Source organism: Myotis nattereri (genome assembly GCF_964212035.1).
Source record: "Myotis nattereri genome assembly, chromosome: X".
In the NCBI taxonomy this organism is placed as follows: domain Eukaryota; kingdom Metazoa; phylum Chordata; class Mammalia; order Chiroptera; family Vespertilionidae; genus Myotis; species Myotis nattereri.
In genome coordinates this window covers 23352624-23376225 of record NC_138078.1, presented here as the reverse complement: position 1 = coordinate 23376225, position 23602 = coordinate 23352624, and the positions used below count along the sequence as shown (strand labels likewise).

The following is a 23602-nucleotide window of genomic DNA, read 5'->3' as shown; positions in this document are numbered from 1 at the left end:
GAGGTTAGCCAGCTGGGGAGGAACCATGGGAGGGCTCTAAGGCGTGCCAGCCTGTCTTGCTCAGTCCCAATCAGCCAGACCCCAAGAGCAAGCTCATCTACCGGTCGGAGCATCTTCCCCCTGGTGCTCAGTGCACATCATGGTGATTGGTCGACGGGTTGACTGTCTGCCTCCTGGTGGTCAGTGCACGTCATAGCGAGCAGTTTAGTGGCCTTAGCATATCATTAGCATATTATGCTTTGATTGGTTGAACAGACGACTGGACACTTAGCATATTAGGCTTTCATTATATAGGATGTCTTCCAAGAAATTTGTCTGTTCCCTTGTCATTTTCTCTTTTAGAGCTGTATACTTTGTTCATACAGGTAGTAATCCTTAATATATTTATATGTAAGAATGAGAAAATAGAAAGATGGGGAGCCTTAACTACCTGGGTGGATCTTGTTGACTGGGATATTTTACTCTATGTGCTAAGACAAAGAGCTGACTCTCTTGTTTGAAAGATACCTTCAAATTCTATAATGCAGTGGGCTTTATTTTAAGGTACCCACACTAACTGCTGAGGTTCTTTCTAGATTTCATTTCTTTAGATAAGAACCACACACTTTTTGTTTTGTTTTTGCTTATGGGTTAAGTGCTGAAGGAAGGCCATTCATTAGGTGGCAATTTTGAGCTAAGCACAAATTTCCACCAATGGACTTTCAGTACCCCAATTTTAACCTGCCTCTTAGCTAAGGTCAGAATTCCCCTCTAACGCTACTTCTCCCTTACTTTACACGTCCCCATAGGTACTTTCCCTATATATGCTTTTGACCCTCCAAGGATGTTTTGAAACGTCTCATCTACTTTTGACCACAATTTTACTGCCCTATTGGGCATATTTAATACCTGCTAACTTTGTTCTGTTCAAAATATAAGGTAAATTGTAATCCTTTAAAGCAGTAGTACAGTCATACCAAGAAGATATTGCAGAACTGTAATTTTCATGTAACATGAAATGGCTTTTATGAAAAATGGCACAATTGCCTCTAAAGAATTGTTTGTTATTCATCAGCATCCAACAAAATTGAGAGGTATGAAGAAGGTATATTGAGAAAAGTTTCTGTACATAGATGATTTGCAAAGAAAATAATAGACACTTTATTTTGGATTGTGTCAGGTTATTTATTTTATTTTTAAATTGATGATGCTGAAGTTCTTGTAACAGATCATTTACATGACTGATCAAATATTTATGAAATGAAAAAGTACCAATTCTTTCACATTAAAATCAAAATGTGTGTTTAGATCTCTATAATTCAAGCAACAAGGTATTTGGAAAAAAAATCCCTTTTCTATTTTATATATGAACACTAACTTTCAGTTATGTGAATAATTGGAGTAAAACATTTTAAGGTGAATTTTTTCCTACCTAAAATGTAAAGTTTCTTGTTTTAAATATTTCAAAACAGCCATGTAAAGATACACACACTTGCATATGGAGAAAATCTTTTTTCTTAGTAATTGAATTTTGTAGCCATATTACAATACAAATAAATGCATTCCTCATATGAAGAGAACAAGGTAGAGAGATACCACAAAATGCTTCACCATATCTCAGTATATTTAAATATTAAAAAGGGAACAAAAATTATAATTCTAGGAAATGTCAGAGAACTATGTAAAACACATAATAGTAGCTTTGTGAATAGTGAAACATGAGTCAATGTTTTATATGTTCTGCAATAGCATTAAAAGTAATTTTTTATGACAGAAAATTAAAATGAAAGCTGGGAACACAATCTTGTATAGACATATAATTAGATCATCCATAATATCTGTGTTCCATCCTAAAATTATCATTTTAATGCTGTGCTTTTGCCACCAAACATCTTAGAATGTTTCATCTTATTCATTAAGATGAAAAATTTTAATCTTATTCATTAGACATATTAAGAATTATTTAATTGTCCCTTCTCAATCTTTATGCCCCCTATCCCTATTGATTTAAATTTAATAATAGAAAACAAATGATCAGTACCAGATTTAGATCAGTATTCAAGTCAGTATTTTAAAAAAAAATATAAGGAAAGATGATCAAGGCGATCAAGAGATGGTCTTGATCATCATTAATCCTCAAATACTGAGTCATTAGTGAGAGAAGAAATAATGGGGTCCCCTCCCCTATATTCTCTAGCTCCCTCTTCTATCCAAATGCTAGAGTGGGTTCTATCATTGTATTAGTATGTAATGGTTGCTGAGATACAAATATGCTAATTCCTTAACATACAGTGTCTATGAAAATGTTCCACTATCACAATTCCTAGTTGCAGGGGCCTTTCTCTATGGATAACTCTAATATGCTGGATCATGCATATTTTCCCAATTTACCAATTACTTTGGCAGCTTTATGTTGCATTTCTAAAAGGAAAAACAGAGTTGGAGGCAGGCACTTGCTGAGGCTGGAGGAGGGCTGTGAGCCCACAGCCTGACAGGGACTTAACCCGCAGAGATCAGCCCCGTGTGCGACCCCCACCCACCCAATCATCCACATACCCACTCCCTGCGCCGCCTCCTCCCACCGAGGATGAAAAACACCCAGGACAGTAGTATTTTGCCTTTGAGTAACTGCCCCCAGCTCCAGTGCTGCAGGCACATTGTTCCAGGGCCTCTGTGGTGCTCCTGAGGCCCCTCACCCACTGTCGAAGATCCCCGGTGGGCGAGGGGGCGGCAGGGATCCTTCTCTCTCAGCTCTAATATATAAGGACGAGAAGCTCACTGTGACGCAGGACCTCCCTGTGAACGATGGAAAACCTCAGATCATCCACTTCCAGTATGAGGTCACCAAGGAGGTCTCTTCCTGGGATGCAGTCCTGTCCAGCCAGAGCCTGTTTATAGAAATCCCAGATGGAGTATTAGCTGATGGGAGCAAAGAAGGATTGTTAGCACTGCTGGAGTTTGCGGAAGAGAAGATGAAAGTGAACTATGTCTTCGTCTGCGTCTTCGTCTGCTTCAGGAAGGGCCGGGAAGACAGAGCCCCACTCCTGAAGACCTTCAGCTTCTTGGGCTTTGAGATTGTACATCCATCCCTGTGTACCCTCTTGGCCAGATGTGATGTTCATGGTTTACCCCCTGGACCAGAACTTGCCCAATGAGCACTAATGGTCAGAGGATGCTTTGCCCAAGAGCCACGGTGGGGAAAGAGGGGAAGTTAGGCAGCCCTGGGACAGAGGAGGGGGCTCCTTGTTGTCTAGGGAAGGACACTGAGGGGCTCAGGGTGAGGGTTGCCTATTGTGTTCTTGGAGTTGACTCGTTGAAATTGTTTTCCATAAAGAACAGTATAAACATATTATTCACATGTAATCACCAGTAGTAAATGAAGATGTTTATGAACTGGCATTCGAAGCTTTCTAAACTGCGCTGTGTGATGTGCTCTATCTAGCCTAGGGGGAGGACATTGCCTCGAGGGGGAGGGACTATCTGGGTCTGGGCCAAGACCTGGAGGGTTGGTGGGTAGCACTGTCGGGCTCAGGCTCCCCAGCTATTGGGCTTTCTTTTTGGGTTTTAAGACTTGTGTATTTTCTTTCCTTGCTTCCTTCCTGTCACCTCAGGGGCTCCTGAGTATAGGCTTTGCAGCCCCATGCGCAAAAGTGTCCTCGAGTTGTTTTTTGACACTCCACCTGAGCTTCTCTGTGTGCATTTGTGTCCGGCCTGGAGAAAGCAGGCCTGACCCCCCTCTTCACAGCTTAGTGTTATTCTGGCATCTGGTTAAACTGGCTCAATCCGTTAAATGTTATCAGTGCATTTTGAATAGGGGCATTCAAGTTCACTCCCACGACCAGGGCTTTCTTTGGGGTGCCTGGGCCCTATAAAAGACTAGCCAAACTCCAGTTCTCAGATCATGGCCAGGAGTTGTTGCTACTGGCTGCATGGCCTAGGCTCCAGCATCTCTCCTTCCTAGGGTCACAGAGAGCAGAGAGGAAGAAGAATAGCGACTCAGGGCCTGGGGAGTGAAGGGGGAATCTGTCCCTAAGGACTGGATGCCTCTGCCTGGCTGAGTGCAGTGCTAACTGTACCCCTCCACCCCCCCCAATAGGTTCTGAATTGTGCCTGAGACCCTGCTCCACAGGGCCTGGGGGTGGGACTGGGGTAGTAGAGCTGGCCTGCCCTTTTCTGTTTTCAAGGTACAGCTTGTTCTAAGGGGAGAGGAGCGGGGAGAGATCTAGTCTGGGTGAGGGGGATGGGGGTGTCAGGGAGGCAAGTGTGTTCCAGTGTCAATAAACTGATTTAATGTTAAAAAATAAATGAAAAACAGCAATTGGGGTTAATGTAGCAATATATTTAAGGGAGTAGTGGACCCTAAAATGGGTACATTGCAAAACTGTTAACTTGCCTTGGCCTGGATAGCCACTCTTTATCATCGAGATGGGAAATGTTGCTTTAAAGCTGAATGCAGACCTTGGTTTAAACTTATGGCTACCTCTAGATAAGGGTCATTTTTGTCTAATATGTATCTTCACCTTTATAGTTTTTAACAATAATACCCTTATGATCACAGAGTGGGAATATTATTAAAGCTAGCATCTGTGTTTTCCTCTGAGTCTCACTCTGTGATTTTCATACACATGTCTGACTCTGTGTTGTTTTCAATATTTATCACTCATTTTATTTGTATTTTCTCTGGACGTGTGTGTGTGTGTGTGTGTGTGTGTGTGTGTGTGTGTGTGTGATTCTCCCTCCCTTCCTGCCTCTCCCCATCACTTTCACTCTCTTCCTTTTTTCTCTATTATGTGTGTCTTGGCCTATGAATTGGCATCTTACTATATCTATAATGAATCTACTTTCCTATATGCATATATGTTAGTTTATTTTTCTGCCTAGGTAGTGTATGTGACACATTGTCTCCTACTCTCTTTTTCTGATACTTCAGTGTTTAATCCCTTTTTCATCTTTTCCGGTCCTTGTCACTTTGTGTCCCTATGCTTCATACTTCATTATTCAGATACCATTATTTATAACCAAAATATGTTTTTTTATTACAGTTTACATTCAATATTATTTTGTATTAGTTTCAGGTGTACAGCAGAGTGGTCAGACAATCATACACTTCACAAAGTTTCATCAGTTTTCATTTTTGAATCAGGTTGTATACTTACTGTACTTAATTGAAAAGATGGAAAAATGCAACATTTACTTTGTAGACTCATAGGGTTATACAGATGAAAGAATCGTAATGAAGCTACATTACTCCCACATCTTCTAGATTAGAACACTAAGTCCTAAAAAGGTTATGTGCCATATTTGAGAACACACTGAACTCTATTTAATACAAAAGCTATTTCAAATAGTTCTATAAAAAAACTTTTTAGTGGTGCTCATAATTTTTTTGTAGATAATATGCTAGAAACAAAGAGAAGCATGGTTTTCCATTTCATCCTATTGTTCCTATAAAAGTGAAAACTGGGATTTCTTTTCATTTAATAAAACTATATGAGTTTTTGCTTTGCTTTTTGCCCATTTTGGAAAACTGCATGCTATATTTTCAAGTAATTTGCCCAAACTTTCTTTACTTAAATAGAACTTTTGTGATTGTGTAATATAGGAGAGCATATTTATGTCGTTTCAGAATTAGTTATATGTCTGCTTTTTTATTGTGATTATTCAACTTTTTTTAAAATTTTACGTATGGCAGTGAAATCCTTTTTTAAATTTTATTTCATTTTTACAGTATTATAGATGTCCCCCAATTTTCCTACCCTCTACCTCCTCCTCCCAACCCATACCTACTATTTTTGATGTTAAGTAACTTTACAGATAGGATATATTATACATTTCAATTAGTCAAAATAAATATATTTTCATTTTGTTGAATAACTTTAAATTTTTACATCATATTCTGTCATTAATTTGAAAATGGTAAATTACTATTTTAATTTGTTATTTCCTAAGCAATATAAAATAGTGCATATAAAGACCAAAACATTTTACAAACACAAATAAGAAATTTTGCTAGGAAGTGAATTTCAGTTAAGTGCATCTCTTTTTTTTCTTCTTTTCAGTTAAGTGCATCTCAATAAAAAAAATCTGATCTACTTTACCTAGAAAAAATAGTTTAACTACAATATATGCAGCAAAATTTTAATATAAGAATAACCTTTGCACTATTGATAATACAGGGATTGTTTTCAAATCAAATCATAAAATATATATTCTGAAAGTGAAAATATAGTGAAACTCATATGCCAGACTATTTTCTACAATATAAAAATGACTGTATCTATATTTCCAGAAATCTGGTTCATTTTATATTAACCTCCAATTATCTTCTAAGTATCTATCCAAGGAGTAAACACTTTAGATTCCTTCTTTTCATTTGTGTCAGGTAGATAAACATTTGCCATATATTTCCAGTCATTATTATAAATGTGGAGAATAAAAGGGAGAAAATTAAATCAAGTTGAAGCTTTACTTTTCTGCTCCTTGTTCAAAAATGGACATTTGCTCCAAGAAGTTATTTTGCTATCAATGACCATGTTCTAGTAGTGATCATCATCTAATACTGCTCTTAATATGAATTACCTTTTTTTCCTAAAGTGAAGAATCTTTACAGGAAATACCAGAAAATGGTTTTTACTTATTTACTATTAAGGTATGCAGTCTGATATTCCTTGGAAATCTATTATCTTGGAAGTTTCCTTTACGTGTTTAATAATTACATCATAGCATTATTCAAATCATTAAATCATTCATTCAACATATATTTAACGAGTGACCACTATGTACCATATGTTGTTCTAAGCGTATCATAATAATTTCCCACCCTTGCCTTATTTAAAGGTCATTCAGAATACATAGGGCTTGGCATTACACCTATTCATATCTCTTACTTACAGTTGCTAAATAGTTTGAGGCTGAAACTTGAGGAGGGAATTATAATTAAAAGTTTATAACATAAGCACCCTTGACTTTGCCTCCTGTAATTTCACATTGAAATGGGAATTGGTACTACTGGGTCTTGTTTCATGAATATATCTCAGTTTGCTCTGACAGTCCTGGCTTTGTCTGTTATTGCATCATAATTTTAATAGCTCCCTGTTTCATTCTCATGAGTATCCCACTTTAAAAGATTAAAATTATATAATAAAGTCACCCCAGTTGTAAGAGCAAACATCAGGCTCTTAGGGTTATGCCTGGCCCAGTACTTAATAATTAGTATTACCATCACTGCTAATATTCTTAGAAGCAGCAGCACCCCTACTCTCTTGACCCTTCAGTGAAGTTGAGAAGTTTGAACTATTTGCCATTACTACCAAATTAATCACTCTTTAATGACAGTAAGTTTATAATGAAATGTGGTTTTTAATTTCCCAACCTATTAAATTGTCAGGCAATGCCAAGAATGTGGATCAGACATTTTACAAACAATAAAAGTAAACAAGAGTTGTGAAGAGGCAATTTATCACGGTGATTAAGCGTGAGATTTATAGATTATGGATTCTACCCATTACTAGCTGTATAATCTTTTACCTGCCCTGTCCCTGCTTCAGTTATAACACCCACTAAATTCTCATACTAGTAGAACATACTGTACATGTGAAAATTCAATGAGCTAGTGCATGGGAAATGAAAACATAGTATCTGGCACATTGTAATTGGTCAAAATATTGGCTTTAATTTTTAAAATTGGAGGTAATTTCAAAATGGGAAAACACAAAGACCAAGCACAAAATTTTTGCTGAGTAAGCTTCTTTATTTGTAGTGTGGTAAGAGCACTTAATATGAGATCTACCCTCTTAACAAATCTTTAAGTGTACAACACAGTATTGTTAACTATAGGCAATATGTTATATAGCAGATCTCCAGAAGTTTTTCATCTTGCATAACTGAAACTCTATACCTATTGGACAACTCCTATTTTCTTCTCCCCCTTGCCTTGGTACACACCATTCTACTCTCTGTTTGTATGATTTTGACTGTGTTAAATATAAATGGAATCGTGTAGTATTTGTCCTTATATGACTGCCTTTTTTGCTTAGCATAATGCCCTCAGGTAGATCCATTTTCTTGCATATGGCAGGATTTCCTTCTTTTTTTAAGGCTGAAAAATATTAACCATCTTAAACAATTATACATATAGCTCTTGGGAGAAAAGCTGAAACATGTGCCACCATTATAAATCCAAGAGCTGAAAAAGAGAAGGTGAGTTAAAGGCACCACGACCACCAAATGGACCTAGATCCATGGTCGGCAGTCTGCGGCTCGCGAGCCACACGCGGCTCTTTGGCCCCTTGAGTGTGGCTCTTCCTAAGCCTTAGGAGTACCCTAATTACGTTAATAACAATGTACCTACCTATATAGTTTAAGTTTAAAAAATTTGTCTCTCAAAAGAAATTTCAATCGTTGTACTGTTGATATTTGGCTCCGTTGACTAATGAGTTTGCCGACCACTGCTAGTGGGAGGTACAGAAGGCTTTTAGCCAGTGCTCTCTTTTTGTCTGATCCAATTATTCTCATTATCTATGACCAGCTAGCATTTCAGATAAAATGTATTGGAAAATGATGAACTTTTTTCTTCTCATCAGCTATGAAGTCCAATTACTCCATCATTGTTTGCAAACACCAACATTTTGAAATTTTAACTATAAGCATGATTTAAGATGACCTTTTTAACCCGAAGCATCTTTGCAATCCCAATCTACTCACCTAACCTCTATTCTCCACCCCTTTCCCTTTCCTCCATTTTTGGTGTTAGTTGCCCCCCATTTTGGTGGAGTGATGAGGAACTAGTTGTAGAAAGTTTCATTGAAGCCAGATGTTGTTCTATTAGGAAACCTTAACCTAATACTAAATAACTTGTTCATTTTAATGCAATGCTATTTTAAAAAATGAACAACAACAACAAAAAAGCCAGCAGGCATTGCAAAATAATGACATTTATGCAACAACTCATTTCCATATTAAAACTTTATTTTTCTTATATATATAATATATATACTGATAATGGTACTAAGTATGACCCTATTCTTGGCAAACTTTCTTTCCTGTTCACAGTGAACTTAAAAGGAAGAAAAGTATAAAGATGATAAAAAAGGAGAAAAAAAATTCATAACTCTGACCTTTAGTGTAACATTTTTGAAGTAAGTCATTTATTAACACAAAGATGTTTGCCCTATAGCAAGGCATTTTAGAAAGGAGAAGAAATCATATAATAAAAAGAGATTTTGCTAATATAAAACATTGTTTCTTTTGTTTCTGAAGCCTTGGCTTTGGAATGACTGGATTATATAGCATCAACCCTGAGACCAGAGGGAATGACTTTCTAATAATTTAGTAATCTTGAAATGACATTAAAGGGAAACTTTGTATGCTAACTCCTTAAAATGAGTTTGAATAACAAATGAAGATTAAAGCTGTATTTAAGAGCACAGATTGTAAATTCTAATCTGGTTTCATTTATTACATCTTGTGCAAAGCCAACATGTAAAGCAAAAAAAAAAAAATTTTAGCAGTGCTATTTTTTTTATAAAAGGTCAGAATCATACAAAAATGAACTTTTCTGTCAAATCTTTATACTCATGCTACAAAATGTATAAGTTTATCCATGGACTTAAAATAATTTAATACTGAATCCTAACTACTATATGCATGTCATCTGACCCCTAGTGCTTCAAACCTTAGAAAAGGGACACTGAATGCTGGGTTGGTTGATGTATTCCGTTTTTGTCATAGACCACCTGCCAGGGCTTATAACTGATCTGTAATGGGTTTCTTACCTTTTATTGTGTAGAAAATGGATTGATAGATTAGGCCTGGGGCCAGCAAACCTTAGAACCCCAGGTCTGCAGGAAAGAGTTTATCACCCTTTGATGTTATTTCTGTCTCATGTCAGCCAAGAAGGATGAGCTAGATTATCCCAGAGTAAGCTGAATGCCAAAATCAGCATTCTCCTCATTTATCCACCTTATAGTTGAGGCAAGGCCACTAAATGGGTTATGAAGGGACTGATAAGTGCCTGCTGGACAAATTGTTTTTGCTGCCTTTTAATTTGCTTACTGATATTAGAACTAATTACAAGACATCGAAGAGACAATTTCAGTATTTGTTGCTAGAGAAAATCAATCTGTTTTGCTGTAGAAGTAAAAGTATTTGAACTGGATGAAATGGTACAGTTATAATTTGTGAACATTTTCAGTTATCATTGGGAAAAGTATAGCCCATCTCTGGCATGGTTGGTTAAGTGTGGAAGAAAAGAGATAGACCAGGAAATGGGCCAGAAACTAAAGTCATTGCAAGGATATTTCGAGAAAACTCCATTTGTCCTGATAGTTTCGATCTGTAGGCTACCTGTGACTGATGATTGTACCTTAAACACAGTCTAAAAATAAATTACTTATGAAGGTGACACATTCTGCCTGTTCATGATGTGGGTTACATCAACAGTTTTGAATAGGGCAATAATTCTTGGACTTAGACTTTTATAAAAGAGTGAAAGTCTGCAACTCAATCACAATTTAAATGACCACTGTGAAGATCGCTTTTATTTTTGCTATGTCTGTTGTTACAAAGTCTAGACCAATACAGTTATCTCCTTGAAGCAGCTTTATTGTTTTGCTTATATCAGTGATGTGTATCTTTCTGATGGAACCACTAATGATGCTGGGGAAGGGAGAGAGGAAAATTAGTTTTCAGGTGCTCTGTAAGTTCTCATACACTGGTGACAAATACAGACAACCCTGAAACCAGGAAAATTAATAGAAAGGACACTTTATGTTTAAGATTTTATAGGGTTTGAGAGCAGATGAAAACAGTTTTAAAGTACTAAAACAGTGGATCTCAACCTTGGCTGCACGTTAGAATCACCTGGGAATCTTTTTAAAATCCTGATTTCTGGGCCTCATCCTCCAGAAATTCTGTTTCTTTGTTACTAATGTTGTGCCCCCACCCCGTAACAAAGAAACAGAATTTCCAGAGGATGAGGCCCAGAAATCAGGATTTTAAAAAGATTCCCAGGTGATTCTAATGTGCAGCCAAGGTTGAGATCCACTGTACTAAAGTAACTGAGGAAGATGTCGTTAATGTCTTCAATTGTTTATACTGACACTGGAATGCAACATGATGGAATGATCACCTCTATTTTGAGTGATGAATCAGTTTTCTTAAGATACCCCTTTCCAGTTCCTTACTTCATATGTGGTTACTTCTGAATGTAACCTCAACTGCTGTAGTGGTTTGTTTGATGACTATATCTGCCCATCTTCCCACCCTCCACACCTCATTTCAGTAATAGAAAGGTCACCAAACTTTCAGTTAATAACTTAGTCCCAATGTAGGTTCACCACTCAGTAGCTCAAACTATGGGCAATTTATTTAAATCTTGTTTTGCCTCTATTTCCTTATTTTTACAATGGTGATGCATTCTGAGACATGTTACTCATCCCCCAGGGTTTAGTGAGGAACTAAGAACTCAATATCCTATATAATAAATGACTAATATGCAAATTGACCAAATGGCAGAACAACTGGTCGCTATGATGTGAACTGTCCACCAGGGGGCAGAGGCTCAATGCAGGAGCTGCCCCTTGGTGGTCAGTGTGCTCCCACAGGGGGAGCACCGCTCAGCCAGAAGCCAGGAAGTGGGCCTAAGCCAGCAGTTGGACATCTCCCAAGAGCTCCTGGACTACAAGAGGTCTCAGGCCAGGCTGAGGGACCCCCCCCCCCCGAGTGCGTGTATTTTGTGCACTGGGCCTCTAGCATACCATAATATTTTGTCATGAGCAGCTAAATTGTGGTTACTATTACAAAGTAGGTATCATAATTTCTAATACTAGTGGTAAGAAAGGAAGGGCCTATTTGCTAGGTGGTAGAGCAGCATTTTCAAACCTTAATGTACAGATGAAGCACTTAGGGATTTAATTGAAATGAGGTTTCTGATTCACTGAGTCCAGTGAAGTGTCTAAGATTCTGCATTCCCAGCTTTCAGGTGATGCAATGCTCTAGGCCTTGGTCTACACTTTAATTAGTATGTATGTAAGGGATGGCTGACAAGTATCTGTGTGTGAGTTGACAAGTCCCATTCATTGGAATATCCAGGCAATGTATTCTGAGATACTGGTGAGTCTTTTTCTAAAAATTGTTGTCTGTTGGTATGTGTAGAGCCCATCCATCCAACACCAGAGGATACATATTCAACTTTGAAAGAACGCATGAGTATATCTGACTTATTTATACCTTTGAAATATAGCCCTTTTCAAAATTCAGAACCCAAACATGACTTTGTCATATACCCTGTGCACTCGGATCTATTCCAGTGCCTTTACTTCCTATGTCATATATTGCAAGAGTCTGACCTCTGCCCACCTTATTTGGCAGGCTTCCTTGCCTACCAGCTTCTGTATAGATTTAGCCAGGGGGTGGTATTGGCAGGAGACTGGAGAGCAGGAGGAGGGGAGAAGTCAAGTTATTTCTTCCCCTCCTTCACTGCTTTGGGCAATGGCTGATACAGAACATGTAGCCAATAAATAATAGTTGCTATTAAGTCTTCTAATAATGATCCTCTAAAATCCCTCCCTCAATGATTACCTCCACTAGTTTGCTATGAATTTTTGCCTTTGCAAAGTATTGAGCCTGCCCTAAATTGTACATTCAAAATCACGTTGATGATTTAGGGCCCTGGAATTATTGAAGAACTCTGAGCCAAGCCTTACTCCCATTTCTGGCCTTCCTCTAGATATCAGTTATCTATGGTTACAGAAGTGTTAGGTAACAAACCCCCTAAAACTTACTGACTTGAAATGATAAGCAGTTATACTTGCACAGTCTGTGGGTCAACTGGGCTATTCTGCTGATATAGCCAAAGCTCAGAGGCTTTTGCTAGGCCTCTAATGCATTTTCAGTCAGCTGATGGGTTGGCTGGGAGCTGGCATGAATTATGGAAGGCATGATTCATTGGGGCTGTACCACACACTCCTTACTAGCTATGTGGTCTCTCTGTGTCTCAGTTTCCTCATCTGGTTATAAGAGGGAAATGACACAACAAGAAAGGACTAAGTGAGATATAACATGTATAATCTTAGAGCTGTGCCTGGTACACAGTAAAACAGCAATAAGTATTAGCTACTGTTAGTTTTTTCAAGTATTATTTCCTAGAGATAAAAAGTAAAATAATTTTCCAGACAGTAACAAAACTCTAAAACAGTAATAATTACAATCTTCTACCTTAATCTATTTTCCCCTCAAGCCCTTCAGATATGCCAGGAGTATGTATGTTAGTTGTGTCATGAAACCACAAATACACTCTTCCACACTCATTGATTCTAACAAGAGCTTCTACAGTCACAAAATCCTAGGCAAACAAACCTTATACCTATTTGAGGGATGTTGAGGATTCACAAGGGCAAAAATTCCTTGGTGACTTCTTTCTAGTACATGATTTTCAGACCCTTTGGAATACAACTCTGAATATCTTCCAATATTTTCTCCCACTGGTCCTTTTCACTCAGGCTGCTATCGCAGTAGGACTGCCCAATGTTCTCCCATTTGCCCTGTGTTCTTCCTTTCCTGTGCTACCCTGCCCAGTCCACCTAGAATGTATGCCTTCTTTCCTTGTCCCTTACACCACAAATCTCCAGATCTGACTACTCCTCCGTACCCACAGGAAGCCCAACAAGACTCATCTCGTCTTCCTGTTCCTCTCAAGCCCTCAGCAGTATTTCTCTTACTATTTTCATTACTTTCTACCTCATGTTATCAGGCAGTTTGTATCATTTCTTTATTTCTTTATACATCCATGCCAAGGGTGCACTAAATGGTCCAGAAAAAAACTAAACTTAGTCCTGTTTTTCAGTATTCCTTCTCCCTAAGAGAATTAGGGTCCTGGCTGTGTTAGGTAATAAAAAATAACATGTATTGATAATTTACTGTGTGTCAGGTACTTCCCAAGTACCTCTCTTTGTTAGAAGAAAAGTAACCTAAGATTACCCACTATCCATCTAGAACAAAGCTGAATTTCTTGCTAACCTGACACATATTAAAGGATCATAAATATTCACTTGATTGTTGATGTAGTGCTGATTGTAGTGATTTTAATAGTGTAGTAGAAAAATAATTTTTCCAACAAATCTGCATCCATATATTTAGGAAAAGATAGATATTCTGCCCCAATTTATGTGCCTTGAGAGGATACCCCTGGCACTAAACTCCTAGGCAAATGCCACCATCTGTGTAATTTCCTTCCATTTGCCAATGTACGCACAGCAGGTATTATTAGGTTAACCTTTCCTTTCACCAGCATCCTTTTAAAATAGTAAATACTTTGGCTGTAGAAAAGCTCTAATTCAAAAGTGTAAAATAAAAAAAAAATCTCTCAGAACATAATGATTGAACTCTTACCATATCACATTATTTTGCATTATGAGACTACAAAATATGGCTTATAGGTAATAGAAAAAGAAAAGAGACATGTTATTTGTTAACACCAATTAAGAGATTTTATGTTTTAAGAATAAGCTATAAGATTAGTTATATTAAAATAATATGGATTTTCACCTTCTGTGATAGGTAACTGATTTAGTACTTTAATGCTGCAAGTGACAGAAAAATTTGTCTCTAACTGATTTAAATAATAAATGTCATCAGAGTTCCGCTTCTGTTTCTTCACAATTCTATGGGTTCCGTCTTTATCGCATTACTAGAGGCCAAGTGCACAAAATTCGTTCACAGGTAGGTTCCCTAGGCCTGGCCTGCAATCAGGGCCGATCTTCCCTGGCTGCCAGCAGCCAGCCCTGCCCACTGCTGCTGCTGCTGCCAGTCACCCTCTGTTTGTGGGGTGACTGGTGAGGCGATTGGGGCCCCTACACCACCTGCATCTGCCACCACCCGCCCCTGGTTCCTGGTTTCCCATAGGGTGATCAGAGCCTGCCAGCTGGCCTGGAAGAGGGACTGAGAGGTTTGCTGACAGGCCCCAATTGGGGGTAATCAGGGTCTGTGGGCTGGGGACAGCTCCTGCATTGAGCATCTGCCCCCTGGTGGTCAATATGCATCATAGCCAACTGGTCATTCTGCTGTATGATCAATTTGCATATTATGCTTTTATGTGTGTGTGTGTGTGTGTGTGTGTGTGTATTTGTTCAGTGTTTTCCAAAGCCAAGCAGGTTGTAATGATCATTTAAACAAAAAATACATTTTGCACCCAACCAGCGTGGCTCAGTGGTTGAGAATCGACCTATGAACTAGGAAGCCATGGTTAGATTCCTGGGCAGGGCACATGCCTGGGTTGTGGGCTCAGTTCCCAGTGTGGGATGTGCAGGAGGAAGCCAATCAATAATTCTTTCTCATCATTGATGTTTCCATCTCTATCTCTCCCCCTCCCTTCCTCTTTCTGAAATCAATAAAAATATTTTAAAAATATGTTTTGCTATGGTAGATATGAATATACCTTCGGCACTTACCATTCCTATACATGCTGCCTGATTTCCAACTACCAATGCTTGCTTCTTTTTGCTTGAACTGTCTTGGAATAGGGCAGAAAGTAGGGGAAGAAAGACCCCTTTAAAGCAGCAGTTTGTGCATACATACACTAGCTCTGTTGCCCTTAAGATATGATAACTCCAAGGTTTGTTTCCTGTCAAAACTGCTAGCACTCTCAGGCAATATTAAGCTTAAGTTGCCCACATTGGTGAGGTAGGGAGGAGAGGGATGAGTTGAAAAAGGTATCCAACTGATATCCATAACAGTGTTTGGACTGAATTTTCTGCCAATTAATGGAAGTGAGAAGTAATTATGACATTATATCAGCAGAACAGCCCAGCTGATCTACAAACTGTGCAAGTATTAATGGTTATCATTTAAATTCAGTAAGTTTTAGGGGGTTTGTTACCTAACACTTTTGTAACCGTAGGTAACTGATATCTAGGGGAAGGCTCAGAGTTCTCCAATAATACCACGGCTTCCCAAAGGTAAGCAGGTTGTAAAGATCATTTAAACAAAACATTTTAAGGACCATTTAAAATAGCGACAACACAAAGATAACGTCTACAATATTGTTCATCTTTATCATTGGTCTACTTAAAATTTGAGAATGGATGTTAGAAATGTAAGTGTGTGCATGAAATCTTAATGGTTTTATCTGAATATGTCTTTAGTCTCTTTTTCTAAAATATATATTTTACTTGTAGAAGTAGAGATTTATACTCACATTTGCTCTTATATTCGCATAACTTTCACATATTTTTTAAAATAACTGTATTACTAATTTGGAGTGGGGATCACATGGGGCAGTATTTATTGTGGCAGTGATTCTTATCTTTCATTTTTTTTTTTATTATTTTGTTTTATTGCTTAAAGTGTTACAAAGAGTATTACATATGTCTCCCTTCCCCACCCCCTTGACATTCTCCCGGCCTCCCCTATCCCCCAGTGTCTTGTGTCCATTGGTTATGCTTATATGCATGCATACAAGTCCTTCAGTTGATCTCTTACCCTCCTCCCACAAACCCTCCCCGGCCTTCCCGCTGTAGTTTGACAGTCTGTTCAATGCTGCTCTGCCTCTGTATCTATTTTTGTTCATCAGTTTATAATGGTCTTAATTATCCATAAATGCGTGAGATCATGTGGTATTTTTCTTTCATTGACTGGCTTATTTCACTTAGCATAATGCTCTCCAGTTCCATCCATGCTGTTGCAAATGGTAAGAATTCCTTCTTTTTTACAGCAGCATAGTATTCCATCGTGTAGATGTCCCACATTCATAGCAGTACAATTTACTATAGCTAAGATTTGGAAACAGCCTAAGTGCCCATCAGCAGATGAATGGATTAGAAATCTTCCATGTTTTTCAAAAGACCACTTTGATATATTTAAATAGCTGGTTTTATACTATTTCAAATGCTTTTGAGGCTTTTGAGAGGGAAGTAATCAAAATAAGAGACTGAGAAGACGAAATAATATTTGTTTCAAACTTTTGTCATTTTTTATTTGAACTAAAACTCAGACAAAGCATCTAACTATTCCTTTTATAGCAGTGCTGTTCAATATGATAGACACTGCCTAGCATATGAGCACTAGAAATGTGTCTAGTCCATAATGAAATGTGCTGTCAGTATAAAACATTCACCAGTTATCAAAACCATAAAAATAAAGAGATCACACCAATAAGTTTTGTTTTTTTGTTTTGTTTTGTTTTTGTTTTGTTTGGGTTTTTTTATAGCAAAAGTGGAGATTTATTGAAGAACAAGTACAGACTCCCATGTGGGGAGAGGGAAAGAGTCCCACAGAATGGACTCCCAGGTGGGGAGGGGGAAAGGGTCCCCCCCAACAAGTTTTATATTGAATACATGTTGAAATTATAGCAGTTTGACTATATTAAGTTGAAGAAAGTATATTAGTAAAATTAATTTTGCCTGGTTCTTTTTACTTTTTAAAATATATACAAAATTCAAAATTGCATGTGTAGTTTACATTATGTTTCTAGTGGACAGCATTGTTCTAGATCAGTGGTTCTCAACCTTGGCTGCACATTAGAATCACCTGGGAATCTTTAAAATCCTGATTTCTTGGCCTTATCCTCAGGAAATTCTGTTTCTTTGTTAACTAATGTTGTGGCCTCACCCCATAACAAAGAAACAGAATTTCCGGAGGATGAGGCCCAGAAATCAGGATTTTAAAAAGATTCCCAGGTGATTCTAATGTGCAGCCAAGGTTGAGAACCACTGTTCCAGATAAACAATGGCATAAGGCTAAGCAGTGTTGAGAGAAGTAGTAACCTGAGCGTTTGTCCCTGTATAGAGGAAACTAGATTAACCTTACCAAATAGATCAGTGATGGCGAACCTATGACACGCATGTCAAAGGTGACACGCGAACTCATTTTTTTGGTTGATTTTTCTTTGTTAAATGGCATTTAAATACATAAAATAAATATCAGAAATATAAATCTTTGTTTTACTATGGTTTCAAATATCAAAAAAATTTCTATATGTGACACAGCACCAGAGTTAAGTAAGAGTTTTTCAAAATGCTGACATGCTGAGCTCAAAAGGTTCCCCATCACTGAATACATTATCCCCTAGTTACTTAGAATTGAGTTATTCTGTTTTGTTGGGAATGGGTTTTTATTTAAAATCTCTGCCTAATGTAACCAACCAACTAATCAACAAGCAAACAAAAACCCTGAAGAGGAAAATTCACTTTCTGATTCTATTTAACACACCTAGTATTGAAAACAAAAACAATGTATATGCAGAACTAGAAGTATAAGAGATATAATTCTTGGATTTCCTTGAGACTTACAGTGGAATGATTGATACCTAGAAGATACCCAACAAATCATTATTAATTTTGGCATCAAAATCAGTTACATTTTTAGCAATACATAAAACAGTAGCAAAATCTGAATGCTAACTAATTTCCATCACCTAATCAGCAAATTATATTGCTAAGCCTGTCCTCAGCTTACTGGTTTAATCAGCAGTGTCATCAGCTGCACTACTGTCTCCAGAATTTTCCAAAACTTCAAAGTTTATGAGCCAATATATATTTTCACAGTGTTTCCCACTGGGCTGTTAGCTCATTTGAGTCTCACAAAAGTTGTAGGAGGTGGATATTGTGTCCACTGTTCCGAGTAAGAAATCCGGGTTCAGCAAGGTTAGCTGACCTCGGTTAAGATCAGCATGTTGCTAAGTGACAGTGTTTACTTTTTCACTGAACTTCGTATATCAAAGGTTTAAAGAATTAACCTTGGATAGCAGGAGTTAAGGGGTGAGTATTTTATTGTGTTACCAGTCTTAATAATCACCAATTTGATATCAAGGCAAGGCTGCTAGTCATCTCTAAGAAAGAGAAATTAGTTTGAAGTTGGTTGATTGATTGTTGATTGATGGAATTATTAGTTTTCAGAATGAATTCATTTGAAAACTAAAACACTGGGTTTATTCATTCGATAAATAATTGAATACTTATTATGTGCATAATACCAAGCTAAATGGATACTTAAAATGAATATTAATTACAGTGAGGTAGAAGACAGAGTAACCTTTTAGTCCTCTATATGCCCCCCATAACCTTATAGTCTAGCTGGAAAGATAATCAGGTGCAGAGTTGATATAGCAGAACAGAGGGCAATAACATGGGAGATGTCCAAGTACAGACAAATACATTCTCAAATATATTACAAAGAAAGTAAAATGGCCTTGAACCACAGTGTTAAGGGAATCCCTCATGCAGACATTGTTCAAGTCTGAAGTAGAATTTGAAGAACTCAGGAGAAGAGGAAAGAATATTACAGATGGAAAAACTATAAACAAAATATTATAGCAGGATTGTGCCTGAATACAGTCAGGCGATTGTGTTAGAAATCAGAAAGGCATGTTTAGGCAGAAGTTTGAAAATATTTATCTGCCAAGCTAAGGAACCTTGACTCTCTCTTTTGAGTAAGAGACATGGTGATCATTAATGATTGTTTAGCACTACTGTGCCCCATTAATGACAATAGACTCAACTGCTTAGACTTAGAGCCTCAGCCCACATCAGAGAGCTAAGTGATCTGCTATATTATTTCCCCCAATAAATTGTTCATGATGGAAGGCCTTGGCTCTCCTGGGTAGTGGTATATCTCCCTGGTAGAGTACAACAGAATCTCTGGAGGAACAGGTAGTTTGAACATCAAGAAATCCTGGTAAATCAATCTAGGGGTGGATCCTTGTTTTAAAAAATTTCTAAAATAAAACTCACTCTGGTGGCAATACAGAGGTTGAATTATAGCAGATGGAGACTAAGGGTCTACAAATGAGTTTGAGATTTTTTTCCAACAACCCAGATGATAGTCTCCTGCTCAGGGAATGTGAAAGGTCAGGCTGGATGTTTAAGAGACATTATGATGCAAGATAAACAGACTTTTGAATGAATTAAATCTGGGTGATCAGGAAGAAAGATGAAAGGAAGCTGTGAAGTGCAGGTACTTCAAGAATTATGGGCTCCATTCTATAAAAGAGGAAATGGGTTTAGGGAGGTTATGCGACCCAACTGAGATCCCATAGCTCCTAAGTGGTAAAGCAGATCATTAAACCAGGGCCTTTCACCTCCCATGTCATTTGTTTTATTACACTTTACACTATACTTGACCAGTTTTACAGTTAGTAAATTTGAGGTGAAAACAGATTTAGACTGGGAACAAAATGTTAACAGAAATAGCCTTATATATATTCTTATTTGCCTACTACTAATAGACATTGCAGTTAGTGGAGACTGTAGCAGGGATGTTTATGTTACTGGGATCTAGGCATCTGTTTATAAATCATAAATATAAAAATTACATTTTTATATCAGGTCCATTATAGATTTACTGAATTAGATTCTTTTGTGTGGAGCTTAGATATGGGTATTAAAACAAAACAAAAACCCCTACACAATGGGTTCTGCTATAGGCTCTTGATTGGAATGTTATGGTTAAGAAAAAAAACATTATACCAGTGGTCAGCAAACTTCGGCTCACAAGCCACATGTGGCTCTTTGGCCCCTTGAGTGTGGCTCTTCCACAAAATACCGACTTCTCCACATGGGCCACGAAGTTTCAATCGCACTGTTCATGTGCGCCCGCACGTGGTATTTTGTGGAAGAGCCACACTCAAGGGGCCAAAGAGCCGCATGTGGCTCGTGAGCCGCAGTTTGCCGACCACTGCTCTATATAATGTTTATTGTCATAATTATAATTAATTGTAAGGATTTTGTTGGCCCTGCTGCTTTCTTAAGTCCTAGGGACACAAAATCCAGATTTGAAAATCACTATCATGCTTTAGAAATGTATTTATATTTACCCTGTATTTTGAAGTTATTTTCTTCAATTTTCATCACATATTTGTTCATCAATTGGTTTTGATGGACTTCACTTTCTTTCAATCTTACAGATGAGATTTCTCCCTCCAAAAATCAATAGGAGCCTGCTGATTTTATTTATTGTAATATGAAGGCACATAAAATGAATATGGCCATAAAAGGTTAAAAAGTAAGCCTGTTTTTCAAAAGACTAGATTGTCAATTGAAGCAGAAAATTATATTCAGTGCATTGGATTTATGCCTTGTTTTAGTCTTCTCCAACCAATTTAGAAATGCACTTTCTTATAAAATTGAGATTATTACAAATCCTATGCTAAGCAGCTGAAATAATGTCTCTATGCCAAGGTCATATCTTAAAAGTTTGGAGGAGAACATAATGCAATTGAATATAAGTTCATGAAGGTACTCCATATAATTTTGACATATTTCAGTAACTTAATTTTTTACCTAACGTTGTCTTCATTTTTTACTTTACCTTTGACAATGTTTCATACATATTCATGGCTTGAAAGAAATTAAGCAGACATTATTCTAAAGTCAATATTGAGTCTGCTAATGAAAATGGTTAAGTTAATTAACTAAATGGCAACCTTCACTGAACTTATTCAAAGCTATTTCCCTTCATGATGTGTTTTCCTGAAGAAATGATGCATGAAAATTAAACTTATTTTCGGTTGTTCTGTATCAGCCTCTAAATTGTTACTTTACGTGCTACAACCTGTTGCATGATGAGTAATTTGTGAGATCACCTCAATGTAATGGCAGCAGATCAAAGATAAAGCCCTAATTTAAACCATAATTCCTTAAGAATTGGTCTTTAGAATGTTGTTTTATCGAAGTCAGTGCATTGTTGATATATAGTAGTTGATAACACTGTGTCATGGAAATTTGCTAAGAAAATAGAACTTAAATATTCTCACACACACAAAAATGTAAATATATGAGGAGATGAAGGTGTTAATTAACTCATTGCAGGGAATCTTTTCCACAATGTATACATATATTGAATTATCACATTGTACACTTTACATATCTTATAATTTCATGTGTCAATTATACTCAATAAAGGTAAAAAAAATTTAGAGCACAAAGCTAAACTGATGTTTTTAATGTAGAAAATTAACTTTGAGTCATAGTTAGATAACCTCATGTTTTGTTTTGTCAATTTGTTTTTGTTTATGCATCCGTAAGAAATAATATACTGCAAAATAAAAGAAAAAAAATGACACATTTTAGCATTGCCTAAACCGAATTGTTTATTTTAAGAAACTAAATAAAATTGTTTTCTATACTCAAAAAGGATGAAATTATAAATTAAAGTAGACCTGGCCAGGTAGGTCAGTTGGTTAGAGCATCGTCCCAATATGCAAAGGTTGCAGGTTCGATTCCCTGTCAAGACACATATAAGAATCAACCAATGAATGCATAAATAAGTAGAACAGCAAATTGATGTTTCTCCCTTTCTCTCTAAAATCAATCAATAAATAAATTTTTAAAAAATAAATAAACAGAAATAGATCTAGGTTTTGTAGAGCTTGAAGTGTACTCTACTTTGGCAGTTATCTTTAAGTCAAAGACTACAATAGTGTAAATACAAAATTAGGTATGAATAGGAGTATTATTTTTTACAAAAAGAAAATAAATGTTCACATTTTTTAAGAAGCTGACACTTACCTCATACATTCCTGTCTCCCTGACTGCATCCTCTTTTAGCACCTCTTCATGTGAGAGGATCAAAAAATAATTTGGTGCTTCCTCTTACCTAGCATGGTTAATTAAAATTTGGCTTTTATTGTTGGTAGTTTAGAAAAGTTTCTTTCACATTCATGACTCTTCATTGGTGATGTCATTAAGGAAAGCACGTAGCTTGCAATAAATCAAGGACTATTTATCTTTTCTTTTTGGAAGAAATGGAAAGAATCATGTCTTCATTTCAGTGAACTCAAGAACAGAACCTAAGATAAGAAATTGAAAGCAGTGATTTTGATCTTCAGTAATAGGAGTAAGAGATTAGGGTTAGTAAAACAGGAAAGGGGGAAATCCCAGAAAGAGTACTCTCAGCTTCAGAGAATCCCCTGAGGGAGAGTAAAGAGGGAGATATTGGCAATGTGCAAAGGAAATATCCATCACACCCCAGCTATGTTATAAGTGATGCCGGCTTCCAGTCTGTTATTGGTGTCTATGCTATTACTGGGGCATGGCTTCTTAATGACTTCAGATCTTTTACTTTAATCCTTCTGAAGTCTACATTGTTGAAACTTTATTTAATAAAGTATTTATCCCTATAGAATAAGTTCAATACTTTGTATGATAGTACACAAAACTCTCTAAACCAGGGGTGGGCAAACTTTTTGACTCGAGGGCCACAATGGGTTCTTAACATGGACCGGAGGACCGGAACAAAAGCATGGATGGAGTGTTTGTGTGAACTAATATAAATTCAAAGTAAACATCATTACATAAAAGGGTACGGTCTTTTTTTTTTTTTTTAGTTTTATTCATTTCAAACGGGCCGGATCCGGCCCGCGGGCCGTAGTTTGCCCATGACTGCTCTAAACCTAGCCCTCTGCCACCATTTTATACCACATTCCCATCATAGCTAGGGTTGCAAGAATTAGCAAATCAAAATGTAAAAAGCCCAGATGTTTTAGTACAAGTATGTCCCAATTACTGCCAAAAAAATCACTAAAAAGTATGCATTATTGCCTGGCCAGAGTTACTCAGTGGTTGAGCATAAACCTATGAACCAGGAGGTCACAGTTTGATTCCCGGTCAGAGCACATGCTTGGGTTTTGAGC

General features: G+C 37.2%; 1 protein-coding gene and 1 pseudogene across 3 annotated transcripts in view; both read left to right on the top strand.

The window, feature by feature from the left end:
* Positions 1 to 23602, top strand: part of DMD (dystrophin) — a 2781977-nt gene that overhangs the window by 1867102 nt on the left and 891273 nt on the right. The gene's annotated exons all lie outside the window — the stretch shown is intronic.
* LOC308510933 (ornithine decarboxylase antizyme 2-like) lies at positions 2567 to 3141 on the top strand (annotated as a pseudogene). Its single transcript has one exon. The product of its transcript is annotated as an ornithine decarboxylase antizyme 2-like (transcript).